The following is a 22,454-nucleotide window of genomic DNA, read 5'->3' as shown; positions in this document are numbered from 1 at the left end:
AATGGCATCCACCTATAGAACTATGGCCCACTCCCTCATAAAATACTCTTTAACGCCTTTCATTTGATACACATTCCAGGGTTTCCCTCGGTTCATTTTCCTACATGGTTATTTTCCCTTATGTTGTCACCATAGCTCTCAACTGAGTATGTAATGTTCGGTTACACCCGAACTTAACCTTCCTTACTTGTTTTTTTTTTAAGTATAGTTGATTTTCTAGAATAAACCAAAAAGAGTGAAAATTAAATTCTTTATGAAGGGTTACACTTAAATTCAACGAGCTACAAAACTGCATATGTTTATAAAAAATTGACGAAATAAATGTATCACATAAAAAATTGCAAATATACTAAACAAAAGTTTTCTAACTTCGGGACCATACCCATACCAACAAACTCCTTTAGTTTATTTATTTTTTTATCTAGGAAACATACTTTCTAGCTAAAAGGACGGAAAGAAAATTTCAACGGGAAAGTTGTTTTATCGATAGGTCAATTCAGATAAAAGCAACTGTAATTTTTCGGAAAATTCTAATACCCAAGATCTACAAGCAATTTCGCCTTGCGGTAAAAATATACTGATTATCTGTATTCACATTGTACACTTATTTATGACTAAAATTAAATATGTTGATAAAAATTTGAATGTATAAAAAGAATTCGAACACATCCCAGTTAGAACGCTACTTATTATAAAATGCATTAAACTATCCGTAGTGCTACAAAAAATATCAAAAAATTACATCAATTTGTTAAGACAGAGTGACAAATCCTCACGTATATTTTTCTATACATGTAGAGTTGGGCCGTTTCGTTCTGAACTTGTTCAATTGACCGGGTCTCTTAACTGAACAAGTGAACTAGATCTTCGATTTCGGTTCTATTTGTTCTTTTAGTTCGTTTTATGTGATGTTATTCTTTCGCTCTCTTTGGTCGCGAACATTGTAAATTCATAACGTAGAAATTCACAGTGAGCACGAATTTCGATGATGCCACTTACGCTAAAAATATACATACACAAAGCATTGCTGCATACACACACCCACCCATCTATACTTGTTGACTTTTTTCGTGGGTGTGAGCAGTAGTGAACAAATTTGCTTGAAAAAAGGAACAGATGAACAAAAAGAACAACTTGTTCGTTCATCAGAAAAAGAACGAAAGAACCGAATCTCTGATATGAACGAAAAAGCACAACTCTATATACATGTGAGCAGCCTTCTCTTTTATGTTCACTAAATTTTGCACATTTAAATCTATTGATATTTCAAATTTAAATTAATAAAAATTTGTAAACAATATTTAGAAAATAAAGTGCCAAAAAACTGAAAAACCCACCATGGCTTTTTCCATAATCGTTATGCTCCTTTTTCTTGCTGCTCAAGTTTTAAGGATGGAACGAGAGGAAATTCAAGCGTTGGCCAAATCTACACATTCATAAATAATATCATAGTTTTAAGGTAGACCTGTCAGGATTCGTGGCTGCGTTGATCCAAGTAAATATTTTGTTTCCTTTTTTTCTTTGCTTACCGCAAGGGGGCCGGCATGTTCACACCGCCAGGCTGAACCATCATATAAAAGACTCACTTCTTCCTAGGCGACCCATACTAAAGCCCTAATTCTTAATAATAGAAAGTTTCATAAACGACCCGATCTAATGCAAGGATACTGTTAAGCATTTACCTTTACTCTCAACAGAGTAATCCCCAAACGGTATCATCAACCGTGGCTTTGTTTCACTCGCACTCAACATAAAATGATATACGCAGTCGTACGGCACTATAAGGTAATTTCTAGCGCGTGGCCTTCTTATAAGCTGTTAGGCCAAAAAATATAAGCTGTCTCTAAGGTGTACCTTGTTGCTTAGGGTGCGTAATGGATGATAAAAACGAAGGCTGCGACTAAGGTGTTGCTTTTTATACGGAATCCCATGGACTTGCATGCTGCTGGCAGCATTAGTGGGTATGGGCAATATTTTGTTTTCTTTTGTGTTGCCTTCTAGTGCCCATCATATTGGCACTAACAAATATAAGTAACCACAGAACATTGAACTATAGGCACCGTTTTGGTTTGCATAAATTATTTTGCTTACTGCCAGCAGGTGCATGGATGGATACGTATGTATGTATGTAAAGAGAGATCCATATACCGCGATCATATGGATCTCATTTTATATGCGCTAGCAGCCTACTGCAGCAAAGGTATGAAAATATGTATATACGTACATACCATGGGAATTCCATATTTTTTATGTGCTGCATATTCTGCCAGCACTCATTTAAGGATATATATCCCGATATACATATATATCAATGATACGGGTTTTTCCTTGTGCGCTGGCATGTTCTGCCAGCAATAATAAAGATACATATCCTGATATACGTATCTATCAGGCATACAGTTTTTCCTTTTTTATGCATTTTGCGCGCTGGCTTTCATTTGCCCCTCAAAACGGTTTCCTCTGCCGACCGCAGGTTTTACGGGTCTGGCGGCGCTTTAGGAAGAAGTCGTTCGTCACTTGGATTTCAGCATCTCGCGGATCAGCATCCACACTCCTGCAGGTTATTAACGCCAACTATATTTTATTTAATTTTAATTTTGCCTTAAATACTTTTTCCAATAGCGTTAACATTCGTGGGAGCTAAGCGAGGAAATTTTATCGATCCTCATGGACTATGGCCTCGAAGCCACGCTTATTTTAAAAAAAATTTACTTTAAAGATATCGGCGACTTGTTCGAGAGTGCCTTCGCCTTTACCTCAGTCGTCATATTCTTCATAGACAGTGGGAGCTTAATTGAACTTTTAAAAAGTACCGTAAAAGGCCAGTTTATATTCCAGAGTCAAAAAGAAAAATGGTTTCTTACTTACTTAATTGGCGCTTAACCGTCTAAACGGTTATGGCCGTCCAACAAGGCGTGCCAGTCGCTCCGCCAACCGGCGCCAATTGGTCACACCAAGGGAGTTATATCGTTTCCCACCTGGCCCTTCCAACGGAGTGGGGGCCGCCCTCTACCTCTGCTTCCATAGGCGGGTTCCGATAGAAATACTTTCTTGGCCGAAGCATCATCATTCCATCGCATAACATGGCCTAGCCAGCGCAGCCGCTGCATTTTAATTCGCTGGACTATGTGGATGTCTGCGTATAGCTCGTACAGCTCATCATTAAATCTTCTTCGGTACTCGCCACCGCCAACGCGTAGAGGTCCATAAATCTTTCGAAGAACTTTTCTCTCGAACACTCCCAAAGCCGCTTCATCTGCTTTTGTCATATTCCATGCTTCTGCCCCATATAGCAGGACGGGTAGGATAAGTGACTTGTAGAGAATGATTTTCGTTCGCCGAGAGAGGACTTTACTTTTCAATTGCCTACCTAGTCCAAAGTAGCATTTATTGGCAAAATTGATTCTTCGCTGGATTTCAGTGCTGATGTTGTTGCTAATGTTGAGGCTGGTTCCCAAATAAACGAAGTCTGTTACTATTTCGAAATTATGGCTACCAACAGTAGCGTGGTTGCCAAGCCGCGTATGCCCTGACTCTTTGCTCGATGACAGCAGGTACTTCGTTTTGTTCTCATTCACCATCAAACCCATCTTTACCGCTTCTTTTTTCCAGTTTGGAGTAAGCAGAACTAACAGCGCGGGTGTCAATGTCAATGTCATCAGCATATGCCAGTAATTGCGCGCTTTTATAGAATATTGTTCCAGTGCGGTTAAGTTCTGCAGCTAGTATAATTTTCTCCCGTACCAAATTAAAGAAATCGCACGATAGGGGGTCACCCTCTCTGAAACCTCGTTTAGTTTCGAACGGCTCGGAGAGGTCCTTTCCAATTCTGACTGAGCTGATGGTCTTGCTCAACGTCATTTTGCACAGCCGTATAAGTTTTGCGGGGAAACTAAATTCAGACTTAGCGGCATATAGGCAGCTCCTTTTCGTGCTGTCGAAGGCGGCTTTAAAATCGAAGAAGAGGTGGTGTGTGTCGATTACCCTTTCACGGGTTTTTTCGAAGATTTGGCGCATTGTGAAAATCTGGTCGATGGTAGATTTACCAGGTCTGAAGCCGCACTAGATTAGGTCCAATCAGCCGCTTCACGGTGGGCTTCAATCTTTCGCACAATACACTTGAAAGGACCTTATATGCGATATTAAGAAGGCTGATTAGACGAAAAAGGGTTTCTAGATGCCAAAAACCAACACACATTGTGCCAATGCATTATTGAAAAATATATTGGAAGCCAAAAACAATTTACGTATGGAGAAATGCGGAGGTGGGCTACATCTATATGCGAATATTCCCCAAAGAAAGACCGGTAAGTTGTAACAAATATGCCAAGTAACATTGTTTGATTTCTTTTAAATATATATATTTTTATATTAGGATGGTTTCAGTAAATAGGACAGATTTTTTCGCGAAATTTGTAAGTGTTTACTTTTAGAATTAGTCATCCAGTGTAAAAACACAATTGTGAAAAAATTCGAAAAATGTTCAGAAATCCGCTTCTGTTTCAAAACTTTAGCTTGTGAAAGCAGGTTCCGATTGAGCTTTCGAATTGTTACTTTTCGTGACGTGAGAAGCTGTAACACTTGTAGTCGGATTATTGTAACCACGCTAATCTACATGCAGTTAGCACACTTTTTTAGTATATTTTGCAGTAATTTACACACATTTATTTTTTTTTTTTTTAAGTATAGTTGATTTTCTAGAATAAACCAAAAAGAGTGAAAATTAAATTCTTTGTGAAGGGTTACACTTAAATTCAACGAGCTACAAAACTGCATATTTTTATAAAAAATTGACGAAATAAATGTATCACATAAAAAATTGCAAATATACTAAACAAAAGTTTTCTAACTTCGGGACCATACCCATACCAACAAACTCCTTCAGTTTATTTATTTTTTATCTAGGAAACATACTTTCTAGCTAAAAGGACGGAAAGAAAATTTCAACGGGAAAGTTGTTTTATCCATAGGTCAATTCAGATAAAAGCAACTGTAATTTTTCGGAAAATTCTAATACCCAAGATCTACAAGCAATTTCGCCTTGCGCTAAAAATATACTGATTATCTGTATTCACATTGTACACTTATTTCTGACTAAAATTAAATATGTTGATAAAAATTTGAATGTATAAAAAGAATTCGAATACATCCCAGTTACAACGCTACTTATTATATAATGCATTAAACTATCCGTAGTGCTACAAAAAATATGCGTGAGAAATTCAAAAAATTACATCAATTTGTTAAGACAGAGTGACAAATCCTCACGTATATTTTTCTATACATGTGAGCAGCCTTCTCTTTTATGTTCACTAAATTTTACTATTAAGCTTTCATGTATTTCTCTGTTTTCAATATACAATTCATATGCCATATAACATGATTTATACAGCAACGAATGTCATAAAGCTAAGCGTTAGCTTTATGGCATATATAACATATTATCTAGCTGTTGTAATTATCCCATAAACCTAACGCATTTATAACGAAAAAAATGACACTTAGATTTTCTCATAAAATTGTTATTAAAATGAATTATAAAATTAACAAAATTTCATATTATGGTAAAATTAATTAAGTTTTGAAGCAATCATATATTTATGTATGTCCGTACGTAATTAAAATCATCATTATTTGTTTGGCTTGTATTATTATATGTTACCACAGTAATTGTAATAGATTAATCTATGTTCTAAGGCTAAATACAACCCTGTAGGGTTTACGTAAAATATGTATATAATCACATTCAATGCATACTTGCAAACACAAACTAGTAACCCTCGTTATATTTGGATGTATAGATATTTATTTGATGATCGAAATAATTCCCTTCACTTGGTTTTGAGCTTACGAACTGTTCGTACATGTGCGCACAATATTATTTTGGGCAACACTCCAAGCACTAGCAATTATCCAAAGATCAATAAATACAAATTATTGTACAGCAAGTACTGTATTCTTTTTATTTCATTGGACAACGGTAAGCTACAATAACAAAAGCACCGCAATCAATTTTAGTCGCTTCTGCTTGCATAGCAGAACAACAACAAAATGAAGGTTCCCTGCTCGCTGTAGTTACAAAGGAAGTGCGCGCACATTATTGCTTCGGGCAGTACTCCTTTCCTTTTTATTACATGAACTATAGTTTACGCCCATCGAGTAGACCCAACGTTTAAGTTTAATATTTAAAAGTTAATAAATAAATTATTAAAGTTGATAAATATCTATTAATTATGAAGAAATTAATTATTTAGTTAGTAAACAGTTATCACTAATAAAATGGGTTATAAATTAATTCATTCTATAAACAAATGTATTATTAAAGCTACTAAAAGTATTACAGGTAGTTCTAGTACTAAAATAATAAAGTTAAACAAGTAATTAATTAATAATAAATAGTGTAAGGTAAAGGCTTCAAAAAATCGGGGGAGTACTGCAATTGACCATTATTCGCTTTCATGCCCAAAAGCGCATAGCGATCGCCTGGTACAAATGTGGTCGATAGACATTCATTGCACTCTCTCCACAACTGGTAATCATAAATTCACCCACCAATGATAATGCCCGAACTTCTGTCTGGTTGTCTATAATAGTTTTAAGGCAGAATTTCATTTCTAAATTCCAAAATTTTATCTGAGTGTCCTTTGAACAGCTAACAATGACGTTTTGTTCTGCAGCAAAATTTTGTAAGAAGTGTGCGTCTGTTATGGGCGCAGTATGACCAGTGAGACATTGACAATATCCACCACAATTAATTCGGTATCAAGGTTGTCGCTCACTAATCGTATGCCCCATTTCATCGAAACGTAGTACACACACCGCATTCTTATGCAAGGCCAATGTGCATACATATTGTTCGGGAGCACGCATGTCAAAAAGCTCACCAACTCCGTCAATGTAGCCTACGGCAATGTGTATGCGATTGGGCGAAGCTCATAGTGCGGTAACTTCCTGCTTATCACAACGCAGCATCAATGCTTGTTCACCCAATCTAAAGTAAACGCAAAATCAGTTTCAGTTTAATTATATAAATTGCAGTTCACCACTTACCTCAAATCTCAAATAATAACATTTTTAGCAGCTGCGGCCAGGGCATATCGGCCTTCAATTTTTTTATATACAACAAAATTTACATTAAACTATTATTTAAATTGATGACTTTTAATATATTTGTTAATTTATCTTTTTTTTTTTTTTGATGTGCAATGACACCTGAAATCTGTCAAGAAGCCAAAACAAATGCGTGGGAATGAATACAGTAGACAATAATGCAAAAATGATATCTCCCCTTCCTTCTCTAATATTCAGCCAGAACCATGGCGGAACCAAACAAGGTGGTAGCATGGTGTCACAGCTACAAACATAAATAAAAGTTCCACGTACTTTGTTTTTGTAAATCGATGGACGAATGTCAAAATAGTAATGCGCAGTAAGTTGATGTATCAAATCATATTAAAAAAGAACAATCTGCTGTCGCCGTCCTACTACCTTGTATAGTTCCGCCATAGCCAGAACAAACTTTTTTTTGTTGTACAAGAGATGGCAGCTGAAGACTTTGCATTTGTATACGTGAATGCGTTAGCCAGTTTTTGCTGGGATTTATTTAAGTTTATTTTTATACCTTTCATGAAAATGAAATGGTATATTAATTTCGTCACGAAACCGAAAATTGTAAGTCCTTAAAGGAAAATAGATAGACCCACCATTAAGTATACCGAAATAATCAGGTTGAAGAGCTGAGTTGTTTTAGCCATGTCCGTCTGTCCGTCTGTCCGTCTGTCTGTTTGTATGCAAACTAGTCCCTCAATTTTTGAGATATCTTGATAAAATTTGGTGAGCAGGTGTATTTGGGTGTCCGATTAGACATTTGTTGGAACCGACCGGATCGGACCACTATAGCATATATCCTCCATACGACCGATTTTTCAGAAAAAGAGGATTTTTGTAATATTTAACAGTATGAAGCTTCAAACTTCACCATATACTTTCGTATATTGAACATATTGTTGCCTGAAAAAATTTATGAGATCGGTCGTATATATAGTATATATCCCCCACAACCGATTGTTCAGATAAGGAACTTTTCGTAATTACTGCCCTATTTTAAGAGCTAGAGGCTTCAAATTTCAGCGAGTGCTTACGTATATATAGCATATATTGTTGTCTGAAAAATCATAAAGATCGGTGGTATATATAGTATATATATGGTGGTATATATAGTATATATATAGTATATATATATATATTTTCGCAAATTTTATCCCCATTTTAATAGCTAGAAGCTTCAAATTTCACCGAATATTTACTTATATAGCATATATTGTTGTCTGAAAAAATCATAGAGATCGGTTGTATATATAGTATATATCTCATACAACCGATTGTTCAGATAAGAAACTTTTCGCAATTTCTACCCCATTTTAACAGCTATAAGCTTCAAATTTCACCGATTGCTTACGTATATAGTATATATTGTTGTCTGAAAAAATCATAGAGATCGGTTGTATATATAGTATATATCTCATACAACCGATTGTTCAGATAAGAAACTTTTCGCAATTTCTACCCCCATTTTAACAGCTATAAGCTTCAAATTTCACTGATTGCTTACGTATATAGCATATATTGTTGTCTGAAAAAATCATAGAGATCGGTTCTATATATAGTATATATCTCATACAACCGATTGTTCAGATAAGAAACTTTTCGCAATTTCTACCCCATTTTAACAGCTAGAAGCTTCAAATTTCACCAACTGCTTACGTGTATAGCATATATTGATGTCTGAAAAAATCATTGAGATCGGTGATATACATAGTATATATCTCATACAACCGATTGTTCAGATAAGAAACTTTGCGCAATTTCTGCCCCGTTTTAACAGTTAGAAGCTTCAAATTTCACAAAATGCTTTCGTATATAGCATATATTGTTGTCTGAAAAAATCATAGAGATCGGTGGTATATATATTATATGCTTCATATAAACTGTCATATTGACCCCTTTTTTACGGCTAGAAGCTTCAAGATTCATCAAATTTCATCAAATAGTTACGTTTACGTCATATATTTTTGAAATACGTGATTCGTAGCCATAGTTTTTACATGCAGACCACAAAAAACGTGAAGCTTTGCATCCTCACACAGATTACCTACCTATTTTTTATTTTATATTTATCTTAAAAATCGTTTAGATATGTTCAAATTTCACCAAATGCTTACGTGTATAGCATATATTGTTGTCTGAGAAAATCATAGATACCGGTGGTATATATAGTATATATCCCATACAACCGATTGTTCAGATAAGAAACTTTGCGCAATTTCTTCCCCATTTTAACAGTTATAAGCTTCAAATTTCACCGATTGCTTACGTATATAGTATGTATTGTTGTGTCAAAAAATCATAGAGATCGGTGATATATATAATATATATATGATGGTATATATAGTATATATATAGTATATATATATTTTTTTTACGATTTCGGCCCCATTTTAACAGCTAGAAGCTTCAAATTTCACCAACTGCTTACGTGTATAGCATATATTGATGTCTGAAAAAATCATTGAGATCGGTGGTACACATAGTATATATCTCATACAACCGATTGTTCAGATAAGAAACTTTGCGCAATTTCTGCCCCATTTTAACAGTTAGAAGCTTCAAATTTCACAAAATGCTTACGTATATAGCATATATTGTTGTCTGAAAAAATCATAGAGATCGGTCGTATATATATTATATACTTCATATAAACTGTCATTTTGACCCCTTTTTTACGGCTAGAATCTTCAAAATTCATCAAATTTCATCAAATAGTTACGTTTTCGTCATATATTTTTGAAATACGTGATTCGTAGTCATAGTTTTTACACGCAGACTACAAAAAACCTGAAACGTTGCATCCTCACACAAAGTACCTACCCGTTTTTTATTTTATATTTATCTTAAAAATCGTTAAGGTATGTAGATCTGTTCACTATATATTTCTTATCTTATACATCCGATTATTCGGAGATTACGAACGGGATAAGATTATTGTTCAGCCCCATTCATGAAAGGTATGAAGTCTTCGGCACAGCCGAAGACAGTCCCGTTCTTACTTGTTTAACACTACCTTTGTACTTACATATACATATGTATATAATATATAAGTTAGCAACAATAATGTTAACTAAAGTCAGCGGAATAATGCTGACTATCGATATTGCAAATAGTGCAATAAAAGTTCAAGAATAATGTTAACTAAAGTTAGCGAAATAATGCTGACTACCGATATGGCAAATAACGCAACAACATCCGCCATGCGCCGACTAAATACAAACATAGGTCAGCAATAGCTAAATAGGCCAAACAAACATCCGGCACGAGTTACCAAAGTGGTAAACAGAAATAATGCTAGCATAAGTAAATTTAAGTTTTAAATAGGAAAGATTTAAAAATTGTAAAGTTAGTCATTAACATCGAGACTCACAACAAAGGTCTTTTGACCAATAAAAACATTTTTTTTTGGCTATTAAATCTTTCAGCCGATAACTGGCACCCGAGACAAATAACCTTGGCGGTGCCCGCGAAGTCGTCCTTTTCAATAAGTAGTGCCACTCAAAATTAAAATAAAAAAGTTCCACACAAAAAAGAGGAAAAAGAGACTTTGAAAAGTGCCATTCAAAAACAAACCTTTGAAAAGTGCCACATAAAAAAGTGCCACAAAAAGAGCCGTAACACGTTAATAGTGCCACAACAAAACAAACTTTTGAAAAGTGCCACATGACAAAAGGCCACACAAAGTGCCCCAATACGCTAATAGTGCTACATTAAAATACAAGCTTTCGAAGGTGAAAAAAAATATAAAAAGCGAAAGAGGCGTGAAGAGGAACGTGGAACTTCCTCGACGCTCCAACGGCATCACGACACCAGCCAAGGACAACAACCCGGAGCAGCAAGGAGTGAGACCATGCCCCCTAGTACAAAGGAAACGGGATACAGCACACTCACCAGTATACCGATGCAGCTGAAACTACTATTGTAAGAAAAATATTAAATCATATGTATTTAAGAAATTTCAAGAAATTAAGTATAAAGTAATTTAGCGAAGTCAATCAGAAACTATCCTCTAAGTTTGGAAAAAAATATTTGCATACAAAAAAATTTTAAATAATAATAAACCATAAAATGGCTAACCCAAATAATCTTATTATACCACCACTGCTAACTGCTCCCACAGCACCTCCTGCAGCTGCAGCATCACCCACTTCAAACCCCCAAATTTCCCCAGAACTAGCCACTCTCATTCGAGCTATGATCAATCAGACCATAGAATCCAACGGTCCCAGCCTTGTTCAGAATGCTCTTAGAAATAATAGCACCCCCATAGTAACTGACCAAGCAATCGAAGAGCAATTTAGAAACAACATGTCTGAAATGGATAAAATTCCAGATGTTGTACATCTGGCACACCAAAATATTTCGGCATTTTAAATGTCATTTGAAACAAAATAATCGGAAAGGCCGACATAGCCTTAGAATCCTACAATACACCTTTAGATTGGACAGCAATCTCTCGCTGTCTGACCACTCATTACGCCGACAAACGAGACATAGGCACTCTGGAATACCAGATGACTTGTCTTATACAGGGAAGAATGACGATTAACCAATTCTACCAAAATGTTTACAGCCATTTATCCCTTATACTAAACAAAATAGTTTCGATGGAAATTGGCGAAGAAGCAGTCCATTTATTAACCGATTATTACCGTGCTAAGACCCTCGACACCTTCGTTAGAGGACTTTCTGGCGATCTTCCCAGACTCCTAGGTATTAAAGAACAAAAGAGCTTGCCAGAAGCCCTACACCTTTGCCTTAAATTAGAAAACCAAAATTTCAGAGCATACCATGCCAACAACCAAATGTCGAACGTACCATCAACCTCCCGCCAACAAAGCTTCAGTTCTTTAAATCCTAGACAGCAACCCTTCAAACCAAGATATGCACAACCGGCAAACCCACCGTTCCCTCAATCAAAATTCTATCCCGAATTGGAACATGTACCACAAACCCCGCAAAACTATCACCAACATAGTTTTAACCCCCATAGCTTCCAGCAATACCCAAACCAACCGAATCCATATAATAGATACCAGCCACAAAATCTCTGTAACCAACCACAAAACACACATACCCAACAACAAAACCACCCCCCCCCCCCCACCCCTCCAAGACCACCTAAACCAAGACCACCTAAACCGCCACAACCCTATGGAGGTAAACGAAAGCATCAGGACGACAGCAGTAAACTACGTGAACCGTCCTAAACCCCAAGAAACTGGTAAACGACCACCAAACACATCTTGATAAACCATTCCCACCGAAAGTCCAAAGGAACTTTCATATAAACTCTGACGGAGTCACAAACGACCAACACTACACAGACCAATATTACGACCTATACAACAACAGCCAGGACACAGCTTACGACAATGTAGAACGAAGAACCGTACGACCTGACGGACGTACATTTTTTAGACTGAATAGCTCTTCGTTACCTTATTTTAGATGCAAAACGAAGAGCGGTGAAATACTAAATATCCTGGTAGATACAGGATCCAACAAAAATTACATCCAATCCAGCCTAGTTAGGAAATCAATAGAAAACGATAACCCGTTTTTCGCCAACTCAGTTGGAGGGAAAATAAAGATTACTCATCATACATTATTGAATCTGTTTAACTTAGAAGATTGCAGACTAAAGTTCTTCCTACTACCTACACTCAGAACCTTCCATGCTATATTAGGAAATGACAGCCTAAAAGAACTTTCAGCAGTTATACATACCAAGGACAATTTTATGGTTATAGCAAACACAAAAAAAATCTACCTTAGAAAGTACAGTATACAGAACGTTAACACGATACACATTCGAGACGAACACATGACAACAGTAGATAAACATGAAATAGGACAGCTAGTATAAAAACACCGCAGCTTATTTTCAGAACCCAACGAAAAACTGACGTACACGACAAGAGTAGTAGCAGAAATTCGGACAAATTCAGACACACCGATATATTCAAAATCCTACCCATACCCTAATAGTCTTAAGCAAGAAGTTAAAAACCAGGTAAATAAATTGCTAGAAGACGGAATTATACGAAAATCAAGGTCACCCTACAACTATCCGGTCTGGGTTGTACCGTAAAAGGCCAGTTTATATTCCAGTGTCAAAAAGAAAAATGGTTTCTTACTTACTTGATTGGCGCTTAACCGTCTAAACGGTTATGGCCGTCCAACAAGGCGTGCCAGTCGCTCCGCCAACCGGCGCCAATTGGTCACACCAAGGGAGTTATATCGTTTCCCCACCTGGCCCTTCCAACGGAGTGGGGGCCGCCCTCTACCTCTGCTTCCATAGGCGGGTTCCGATAGAAATACTTTCTTGGCCGAAGCATCATCATTCCATCGCATAACATGGCCTAGCCAGCGCAGCCGCTGCATTTTAATTCGCTGGACTATGTGGATGTCTGCGTATAGCTCGTACAGCTCATCATTAAATCTTCTTCGGTACTCGCCACCGCCAACGCGTAGAGGGACCATAAATCTTTCGAAGAACTTTTCTCTCGAACACTCCCAAAGCCGCTTCATCTGCTTTTGTCATGGTCCATGCTTCTGCCCCATATAGCAGGACGGGTAGGATAAGTGACTTGTAGAGAATGATTTTCGTTCGCCGAGAGAGGACTTTACTTTTCAATTGCCTACCTAGTCCAAAGTAGCATTTATTGGCAAGATTGATTCTTCGCTGGATTTCAGTGCTGATGTTGTTGCTAATGTTGAGGCTGGTTCCCAAATAAACGAAGTCTGTTACTATTTCGAAATTATGGCTACCAACAGTAGCGTGGTTGCCAAGCCGCGTATGCCCTGACTCTTTGCTCGATGACAGCAGGTACTTCGTTTTGTTCTCATTCACCATCAAACCCATCTTTACCGCTTCTTTTTTCCAGTTTGGAGTAAGCAGAACTAACAGCGCGGGTGTTTAGGCCAATGATATCAATGTCATCAGCATATGCCAGTAATTGCGCGCTTTTATAGAATATTGTTCCAGTGCGGTTAAGTTCTGCAGCTAGTATAATTTTCTCCCGCACCAAATTAAAGAAATCGCACGATAGGGGGTCACCCTCTCTGAAACCTCGTTTAGTTTCGAACGGCTCGGAGAGGTCCTTTCCAATTCTGACTGAGCTGATGGTCTTGCTCAACATCATTTTGCACAGCCGTATAAGTTTTGCGGGGAAACTAAATTCAGACTTAGCGGCATATAGGCAGCTCCTTTTCGTGCTGTCGAAGGCGGCTTTAAAATCGAAGAAGAGGTGGTGTGTGTCGATTACCCTTTCACGGGTTTTTTCGAAAATTTGGCGCATTGTGAAAATCTGGTCGATGGTAGATTTACCAGGTCTGAAGCCGCACTAGATTAGGTCCAATCAGCCGCTTCACGGTGGGCTTCGATCTTTCGCACAATACACTTGAAAGGACCTTATATGCGATATTAAGAAGGCTGATTAGACGAAAAAGGGTTTCTAGATGCCAAAAACCAACACACATTGTGCCAATGCATTATTGAAAAATATATTGGAAGCCAAAAACAATTTACGTATGGAGAAATGCGGAGGTGGGCTACATCTATATGCGATTATTCCCCAAAGAAAGACCGGTAAGTTGTAACAAATATGCCAAGTAACATTGTTTGATTTCTTTTAAATATATATATTTTTATATTAGGATGGTTTCAGTAAATAGGACAGATTTTTTCGCGAAATTTGTAAGTGTTTACTTTTAGAATTAGTCATCCAGTGTAAAAACACAATTGTGAAAAAATTCGAAAAATGTTCAGAAATCCGCTTCTGTTTTAAAACTTTAGCTTGTGAAAGCAGGTTCCGATTGAGCTTTCGAATTGTTACTTTTCGTGACGTGAGAAGCTGTAACACTTGTAGTCGGATTATTGTAACCACCCTAATCTACATGCAGTTAGCACACTTTTTTAGTATATTTGCAGTAATTTACACACATTTATTTCTTTTTTTTTTTAAGTATAGTTGATTTTCTAGAATAAACCAAAAAGAGTGAAAATTAAATTCTTTGTGAAGGGTTACACTTAAATTCAACGAGCTACAAAACTGCATATTTTTATAAAAAATTGACGAAATAAATGTATCACATAAAAAATTGCAAATATACTAAACAAAAGTTTTCTAACTTCGGGACCATACCCATACCAACAAACTCCTTCAGTTTATTTATTTTTTATCTAGGAAACATACTTTCTAGCTAAAAGGACGGAAAGAAAATTTCAACGGGAAAGTTGTTTTATCGATAGGTCAATTCAGATAAAAGCAACTGTAATTTATCGGAAAATTCTAATACCCAAGATCTACAAGCAATTTCGCCTTGCGCTAAAAATATACTGATTATCTGTATTCACATTGTACACTTATTTCTGACTAAAATTAAATATGTTGATAAAAATTTGAATGTATAAAAAGAATTCGAATACATCCCAGTTAGAACGCTACTTATTATATAATGCATTAAACTATCCGTAGTGCTACAAAAAATATGCGTGAGAAATTCAAAAAATTACATCAATTTGTTAAGACAGAGTGACAAATCCTCACGTATATTTTTCTATACATGTGAGCAGCCTTCTCTTTTATGTTCACTAAATTTTACTATTAAGCTTTCATGTATTTCTCTGTTTTCAATATACAATTCATATGCCATATAACATGATTTATACAGCAACGAATGTCATAAAGCTAAGCGTTAGCTTTATGGCATATATAACATATTATCTAGCTGTTGTAATTATCCCATAAACCTAACGCATTTATAACGAAAAAAATGACACTTAGATTTTCTCATAAAATTGTTATTAAAATGAATTATAAAATTAACAAAATTTCATATTATGGTAAAATTAATTAAGTTTTGAAGCAATAATATATTTATGTATGTCCGTACGTAATTAAAATCATCATTATTTGTTTGGCTTGTATTATTATATGTTACCACAGTAATTGTAATAGATTAATCTATGTTCTAAGGCTAAATACAACCCTGTAGGGTTTACGTAAAATATGTATATAATCACATTCAATGCATACTTGCAAACACAAACTAGTAACCCTCGTTATATTTGGATGTATAGATATTTATTTGATGATCGAAATAATTCACTTCACTTGGTTTTGAGCTTACGAACTGTTCGTACATGTGCGCACAATATTATTTTGGGCAACACTCCAAGCACTAGCAATTATCCAAAGATCAATAAATACAAATTATTGTACAGCAAGTACTGTATTCTTTTTATTTCATTGGACAACGGTAAGCTACAATAACAAAAGCACCGCAATCAATTTTAGTCGCTTCTGCTTGCATAGCAGAACAACAACAAAATGAAGGTTCCCTGCTCGCTGTAGTTACAAAGGAAGTGCGCGCACATTATTGCTTTGGGCAGTACTCCTTTCCATTTTATTACATGAACTATAGTTTACGCCCATCGAGTAGACCCAACGTTTAAGTTTAATATTTAAAAGTTAATAAATAAATTATTAAAGTTGATAAATATCTATTAATTATGAAGAAATTAATTATTTAGTTAGTAAACAGTTATCACTAATAAAATGGGTTATAAATTAATTCATTCTATAAACAAATGTATTATTAAAGCTACTAAAAGTATTACAGGTAGTTCTAGTACTAAAATAATAAAGTTAAACAAGTAATTAATTAATAATAAATAGTGTAAGGTAAAGGCTTCAAAAAATCGGGGGAGTACTGCAATTGACCATTATTCGCTTTCATGCCCAAAAGCGCATAGCGATCGCCTGGTACAAATGTGGTCGATAGACATTCATTGCACTCTCTCCACAACTGGTAATCATAAATTCACCCACCAATGATAATGCCCGAACTTCTGTCTGGTTGTCTATAATTGTTTTAAGGCAGAATTTCATTTCTAAATTCCAAAATTTTATCTGAGTGTCCTTTGAACAGCTAACAATGACGTTTTGTTCTGCAGCAAAATTTTGTAAGAAGTGTGCGTCTGTTATGGGCGCAGTATGACCAGTGAGACATTGACAATATCCACCACAATTAATTCGGTATCAAGGTTGCCGCTCACTAATCGTATGCCCCATTTCATCGAAACGTAGTACACACACCGCATTCTTATGCAAGGCCAATGTGCATACAGATTGTTCGGGAGCACGCATGTCAAAAAGCTCACCAACTCCGTCAATGTAGCCTACGGCAATGTGTATGCGATTGGGCGAAGCTCATAGTGCGGTAACTTCCTGCTTATCACAACGCAGCATCAATGCTTGTTCACCCAATCTAAAGTAAACGCAAAATCAGTTTCAGTTTAATTATATAAATTGCAGTTCACCACTTACCTCAAATCTCAAATAATAACATTTTTAGCGGCTGCGGCCAGGGCATATCGGCCTTCAATTTTTTTATATACAACAAAATTTACATTAAACTATTATTTAAATTGATGACTTTTAATATATTTGTTAATTTATCATTTTTTTTTGATGTGCAATGACACCTGAAATCTGTCAAGAAGCCAAAACAAATGCGTGGGAATGAATACAGTAGACAATGATGCAAAAATGATATCTCCCCTTCCTTCTCTGATATTCAGCCAGAACCATGGCGGAACCAAACAAGGTGGTAGCATGGTGTCACAGCTACAAACATAAATAAAAGTTCCACGTACTTTGTTTTTGTAAATCGATGGACGAATGTCAAAATCGTAATGCGCAGTAAGTTGATGTATCAAATCATATTAAAAAAGAACAATCTGCTGTCGCCGTCCTACCACCTTGTATAGTTCCGCCATAGCCAGAACAAACTTGTTTTTGTTGTACAAGAGATGGCAGCTGAAGACTTTGCATTTGTATACGTGAATGCGTTAGGCAGTTTTTGCTGGGATTTATTTAAGTTTATTTTTTAACACTACCTTTGTACTTACATATACATATGTATATAATATATAAGTTAGCAACAATAATGTTAACTAAAGTCAGCGGAATAATGCTGACTATCGATATTGCAAATAGTGCAATAAAAGTTCAAGAATAATGTTAACTAAAGTTAGCGAAATAATGCTGACTACCGATATGGCAAATAACGCAACAACATCCGCCATGCGCCGACTAAATACAAACATAGGTCAGCAATAGCTAAATAGGCCAAACAAACATCCGGCACGAGTTACCAATGTGGTAAACAGAAATAATGCTAGCATAAGTAAATTTAAGTTTTAAATAGGAAAGATTTAAAAATTGTAAAGTTAGTCATTAACATCTAGACTCACAATAAAGGTCTTTTGACCAAAAAAAACATTTTTTTTTGGCTATTAAATCTTTCAGCCGATAACTGGCACCCGAGACAAATAACCTTGGCGGTGCCCGCGAAGTCGTCCTTTTCAATAAGTAGTGCCACTCAAAATTAAAATAAAAAAGTTCCACACAAAAAAGAGGAAAAAGAGACTTTGAAAAGTGCCATACAAAAACAAACCTTTGAAAAGTGCCACATAAAAAAAGTGCCACAAAATGAGCCGCAACACGTTAATAGTGCCACAACAAAACAAACTTTTGAAAAGTGCCACATGACAAAAGGCCACACAAAGTGCCCCAATACGCTAATAGTGCTACATTAAAATACAAGCTTTCGAAGGTGAAAAAAAATATAAAAAGCGAAAGAGGCGTGAAGAGGAACGTGGAACTTCCTCGACGCTCCAACGGCATCACGACACCAGCCAAGGACAACAACCCGGAGCAGCAAGGAGTGAGACCATGCCCCCTAGTACAAAGGAAACGGGATACAGCACACTCACCAGCATAACGATGCAGCTGAAACTACTATTGTAAGAAAAATATTAAATCATATGTATTTAAGAAATTTCAAGAAATTAAGTATAAAGTAATTTAGCGAAGTCAATCAGAAACTATCCTCTAAGTTTGGAAAAAAATATTTGCATACAAAAAAATTTTAAATAATAATAAACCATAAAATGGCTAACCCAAATAATCTTATTATACCACCACTGCTAACTGCTCCCACAGCACCCCCTGCAGCTGCAGCATCACCCACTTCAAACCCCCAAATTTCCCCAGAACTAGCCACTCTCATTCGAGCTATGATCAATCAGACCATAGAATCCAACGGTCCCAGCCTTGTTTAGAATGCTCTTAGAAATAATAGCACCCCCATAGTAACTGACCAAGCAATCGAAGAGCAATTTAGAAACAACATGTCTGAAATGGATAAAATTCCAGATGTTGTACATCTGGCACACCAAAATATTTCGGCATTTTAAATGTCATTAGAAACAAAATAATCGGAAAGGCCGACATAGCCTTAGAATCCTACAATACACCTTTAGATTGGACAGCAATCTCTCGCTGTCTGACCACTCATTACGCCGACAAACGAGACATAGGCACTCTGGAATACCAGATGACTTGTCTTATACAGGGAAGAATGACGATTAACAAATTCTACCAAAATGTTTACAGCCATTTATCCCTTATACTAAACAAAATAGTTTCCATGGAATTTGGCGAAGAAGCAGTCCATTTATTAACCGATAATTACCGTGCTAAGACCCTCGACACCTTCGTTAGAGGACTTTCTGGTGATCTTCCCAGACTCCTAGGTATTAAAGAACAAAAGAGCTTGCCAGAAGCCCTACACCTTTGCCTTAAATTAGAAAACCAAAATTTCAGAGCATACCATGCCAACAACCAAATGTCGAACGTACCATCAACCTCCCGCCAACAAAGCTTCAGTTCTTTAAATCCTAGACAGCAACCCTTCAAACCAAGATATGCACAACCGGCAAACCCACCGTTCCCTCAATCAAAATTCTATCCCGAATTGGAACATGTACCACAAACCCCGCAAAACTATCACCAACATAGTTTTAACCCCCATAGCTTCCAGCAATACCCAAACCAACCGAATCCATATAATAGATACCAGCCACAAAATCTCTGTAACCAACCACAAAACACACATACCCAACAACAACGAAATTTGCTCTAAGGGAAATATTATAGATATAAGTAATTCATCCTGCTTATCACATTTGCTCAAAAGCCACCCATCAACTTGTGCTATGATGAACAATCAACATGTCCTTACCATCGAAGAAATTCTTCCGAGTATAATTCTAGTAAATCAATTTAATGAAAATATCCTTATCGACGAAGAGGAAATTAAACTCGCAGGATCATATGCAATCGAATACCACAACTCCACAGTAACAATAGATAATTTGTTTTTAACGAAGTTTCTGGCAATAAACCACTTCCAGCTGTACTTCAACTAAACTCCATGCAATCAGTCGAAGAAGAAATACTAAGCTTGGAAATGATGAAGGAATTCCATCTAGAAAATACAAAGTACTTTGAAACCATAAAAACTAAAAGTGCAATAGCCTCATCAACAAATCTTTGGATATCTGTGACAGCCCTGGCACTGATAATAATATTGGCACTCAAGGCAATGATAATTCCGGGATTAACAGGCAAATATGTAACCAATGAAGACAGCATAACCCTTGAAAAGGTAACCATTAGCCAACCGCCTCATCCACAACCGTCCCCTCGAATAGATCAAGCAACATACCAAAATTTTGTTGTAAAGACCGAGGACGTCCGTTTTTAAGGGCGGAGGAGTTAGCAACAATAATGTTAACTAAATTCAGCGGAATAATGCTGAATATCGATATTGGAAATAGTGCAATAAAAGTTCAATAATAATGTTAACTAAAGTCAGCGGAATAATGCTGACTACCGATATTGCAAATAACGCAACAACATCCGCCATGCGCCGACTAAATACAAACATAAGTCAGCAATAGCTAAATAGGCCAAACAAACATCCGGCACGAGTTACCAAAGTGGTAAACAGAAATAATGCTAGCATAAGTAAATTTAAGTTATAAATAGGGAAGATTTAAAAATTGTAAAGATATTCATTAAAATCTAGACTCACAATAAAGGTCTTTTGACCAATAAAAACATTTTTTTTTGGCTATTAAATCTTTCAGCCGATAACTTATATGTATGTGTGTAAGATTGAATACTTATGTACATATATATTTTACGAATAAAGAATATTTGCTTATAATCAAAGACGTGTTTTAATATATTCAAGAAGATTACCTTACAGTAGTAAGGAGATTATCTTTTCAGTTAATTCAATGAGATAACCAAATAAAAATAAAGAGATGACCTTTTTAATAAACTCAATAAGAAAACTAATGAAAATAAGAAGATTATCTTTTTAATAACTTCGATATTGTGATAACCTAATAAAAATAAGAAAAGAGGCTTCTTTATTAATTCAAAGAGATATCCACATTTATATTCGAGGATATCTTCTTGATTTTATTAAAAAGCCAATCCCACTAAAAGTAAGTAGGGATTCTTCTTAAAGAAAAACTATAGAGATATCTTCTTATTTTTGTTCTATTTTATTAGGTGATTTTCGCTCTGTGTACCCTTTCCGACCCAAAAATGTCCGATAAAAACGTTGTCTATAACTGTTATCCTATGAAAATCTTTTTAATAGGTCGTGAAATAAACCTTAAAAATCCAAGTCGAAAAAAAGTAAAAAAAAAAAATAAAATTCTCAGGCTCGAAAATTATTTTTTTTGGGTATGGGTAGTGGAACTTTTTTTCCTGGGCCCAAATCCTATCGAAAAATCGATGGCGCGATATCGGTTAACTTTCGTCCATACAAATCCACCCACCCTAATGTACATACATATATTGTTCATTTACACAGCAATTTCAGATATTAATTAATAGAGTGAGGACGATCGACTCCGCTGTTTCCCGAAAAATTCATATATCCAGCTCAAGGTTAAACATTTGGGGACCCATAAAGCTACATGGCTGTCACCCGATCGAAAAATACGGCACAGAGTATAGGACAAATTTAAAATGTTACCGAAAATTCGGCGAAAGACGGAAGGTTTCAAATCCGGGTCAAATTTCTGCCTGACCGAAAAGAGCGATCTGGTAACCAAAGTTCAGAAAATGCTCAGATTCTTGAACGGAGGCAGCGTTGAAGCGCCCAGCGATATTGATAATGTTCCACCCGCTCTTCACAATATTTGCTACTGGAGCATTCCACGGTTGGTACGGGACAAATCGTACACATTTTTTCATATTTAGGTCTTAACTAAGACAAAGTTTTTAAGACAAAGTTTTTAGTGCATTAGGATTGAACGGTACATGTGTAAATAAAAATAGAAACCTGCTATTGAAATATTTTTATATGTGTGTGAAAAATCGCAAAAAAGCATCCGTTTGTTCGGGACACCAATCAGTCAGGGGAAACTTCAGCGAAACTATTAATATTAAAAAAAAACAAAAAGAAAT

The 22,454-nt window shown here is 36.1% G+C and overlaps 1 protein-coding gene and 1 long non-coding RNA gene across 2 annotated transcripts in view; both read left to right on the top strand.

The window, feature by feature from the left end:
- Pxn (Peroxidasin) overlaps positions 1 to 22,454 on the top strand; it is a 1,464,583-nt gene that overhangs the window by 880,867 nt on the left and 561,262 nt on the right. The window lies entirely within an intron of this gene.
- Positions 10,486 to 14,848, top strand: LOC137252297 (uncharacterized). Its single transcript, XR_010953504.1, has 3 exons — positions 10,486 to 11,028; positions 13,998 to 14,701; positions 14,770 to 14,848. It is a non-coding gene; the product is annotated as an uncharacterized lncRNA (long non-coding RNA).

Source organism: Eurosta solidaginis, chromosome 5 (genome assembly GCF_040869045.1).
Source record: "Eurosta solidaginis isolate ZX-2024a chromosome 5, ASM4086904v1, whole genome shotgun sequence".
Taxonomy (NCBI): domain Eukaryota; kingdom Metazoa; phylum Arthropoda; class Insecta; order Diptera; family Tephritidae; genus Eurosta; species Eurosta solidaginis.
The sequence above is the reverse complement of the archived record's forward strand: the minus strand, read 5'-3'. Positions and strand labels throughout refer to the sequence as shown.